Source organism: Malus sylvestris, chromosome 15 (assembly GCF_916048215.2).
Source record: "Malus sylvestris chromosome 15, drMalSylv7.2, whole genome shotgun sequence".
NCBI classification, from domain to species: Eukaryota; Viridiplantae; Streptophyta; class Magnoliopsida; order Rosales; family Rosaceae; genus Malus; species Malus sylvestris.
Genome location: NC_062274.1, coordinates 6,451,691 through 6,453,908, shown reverse-complemented (window position 1 = coordinate 6,453,908; position 2,218 = coordinate 6,451,691). Strand labels below are relative to the sequence as shown.

The window sequence follows — 2,218 nt, the reverse complement described above, 5'->3', positions numbered from 1 at the left end:
AAAGTAACGAATCCTTGTTTCGATGTCACACATTCGTATATGCTTTATCTAAAAATATTTCCAACTTTTGTGTGTTTGATGCTGCATGCTATTGACTAGACAAGATCAAGTGCAATTAGTAGCTTTTCTCTCTTTTTCATATTTTCTTTGGTGGAATTGCTTTTCGTTTCCACTAATCAGCCTGAGTGGATGCAAGATAACACCATTCTCTATAGCTCAGATTGCAAAGTCGTCTTGATGAAAGTTTTTCCTTATCTTGTGAACTACAACATATCCAAATTTGAGATCCATCGGAGTAGTACAACTTCAGAAATTCAAGTATGATGAGTAACTGTTCATCAATGTTCTGTTAATCCGTCAGACTTGTTGTGAGCTTCGAAACTCCATTTTCTCTTGTTCAGATCAACATACTTTCTTCATCGAAGTTGTTCCTTAACTTGTGAACTACAACATATCCAAATTTGAGGTCCCTCGGAGCAGTATAACTCCAGAAATCCAGGTATGATGAGTGACTGTTTATCATTTGTCTGTCAACCCGTCAGATTTGTTGTGAGCTTTGAAACTCTATTTTCTCTTTCTCAGATCAGCATTCTTTCTTCATTGAAGTTGTTCCTCAGCTTGTGAACTACAACATATCCAAATTTGAGATCCCTCGGAGCAGTATAACTCCAGAAATCCAGGTATGATGAATGACTGGTTATTATTTTTCTGTCAACCCGTCAGATTTGTTGGGAGCTTCGAAACTCCATTTTCTCTTGTTCAGATCGGTATGCTTTCTTCATTGAAGTTGTTCCTCAGCTCGTGAACTACAACATATCCAAATTTGAGATCCCTCGGAGCAGTATAACTCCAGAAATCCAGGTATGATGAATGACTGGTTATTATTTTTCTGTCAACCCGTCAGATTTGTTGTGAGCTTCGAAACTCCATTTTCTATTGTTCAGATCGGCATGCTTTCTTCATTGAAGTTGTTCCTCATCGACTCTTTCATAACATATCAAAAATTCAGGATGAACTAACGGTTAAATATTTCCAGATCTTCGAAACATCACAACAGCTTCGAAATCTGCAAGAAGCCGACTATCATGTTTGGAGCTTCAACACTTTAATTTCCGTCGCTCAAACAGAAACGATTCCTTCTTGAAAGTTGTTCATATGCTCAAAAACTATAGGGTGTCCAAAATTCAGCTCCATTGGAGAAGAGCAGAGGTTGCAGAAATTTGATAGATGAAAGGAGGCGGAAGAGGGAGAGAAAGAAAAAGTCTCTTGGGTTGGATTTCTATTTTGGGGCAGATTCCAATTTTTGTAGCACCTTCATTATTGATGAATTGCTTGTACTTTTGTCCATTATGAAACTTGGGACTTTGGCTTGTTGTTGGATCTATTATAATATGTTTGGGAACATATATAAGTGAATAAATAAGAAGGAAAATTTTGGGCCCTTGTGGGTGTAAAACAAAAAATGTTTATGTTTACCCAAGTGTTTTTGTACAAGTTCAAGGGCATCTTGGGTTTTGTGAACAAAATTTGTTTATTTGGAGCAAGGTTTTGTGTTGAAGCTTTGTAGGTGAAGCTTTGGTGTTGAAGCTTTCTGGGTGAAGCTTTGATGGTGAAGCTTTGTAGATGAAGCTTTGTAGATGAAGCTTTCTAGGTGAAGCTTTGATGGTGAAGCTTTGTAGATGAAAGTATGTAGAGGGAGCTTTCTAGGTGAAGATTTTTTAGGTGAAGCTTTGTAGGTGAAGCTTTTTTAAGTGAAGCTTTTCGGGTGAAGTTTTTTTTGGGTGAAGCTTTGTGGGTGAAGCTTTTTAGGTGAAGCTTTGTGGGTGAAGCTTTGGAGGTGAAGCTTTTCGGGTGAAGCTTTTTGGATGAAGCTGTTTTTTTTTTTTTTTTTTTTTTTTTTTTTTTTTTTTGGCGCTTGACACGGTCTTCATTTGCTTGTTTTGTAGTGACTGTGGAAGACGGATTGCTTTCTGATTGAGAAGGGTTCCGGCATCGCTTGCTATGAATGTAAAAGAGTGAGGGCTGAGTTGGCTAAATTACCTCTTTATTGAATTCATTGCCAAATGGCCTTCATTACATAGGATGCCGAACGGCTATAGCTCAACACTTGTACATCGTGAGTCTATTTGTAGTAGTACTTCAAGTGACCAGCGTTCCATGGATGGCCAAGGGTCTTGCCATCGGAGCTTCTAAGTGTGTAAGAGCCAGGGCGACTGAT

At 38.3% G+C, this 2,218-nt stretch overlaps 1 long non-coding RNA gene across 1 annotated transcript; it reads left to right on the top strand.

Moving 5' to 3' along the window:
- The first annotated feature begins 243 nt into the window (after positions 1-243).
- On the top strand, positions 244-1,380 carry LOC126604871 (uncharacterized). Its single transcript, XR_007616767.1, has 4 exons — positions 244-499; positions 583-680; positions 764-861; positions 1,037-1,380. It is a non-coding gene; the product is annotated as an uncharacterized LOC126604871 (long non-coding RNA).
- The last annotated feature ends 838 nt before the right edge of the window (positions 1,381-2,218 follow it).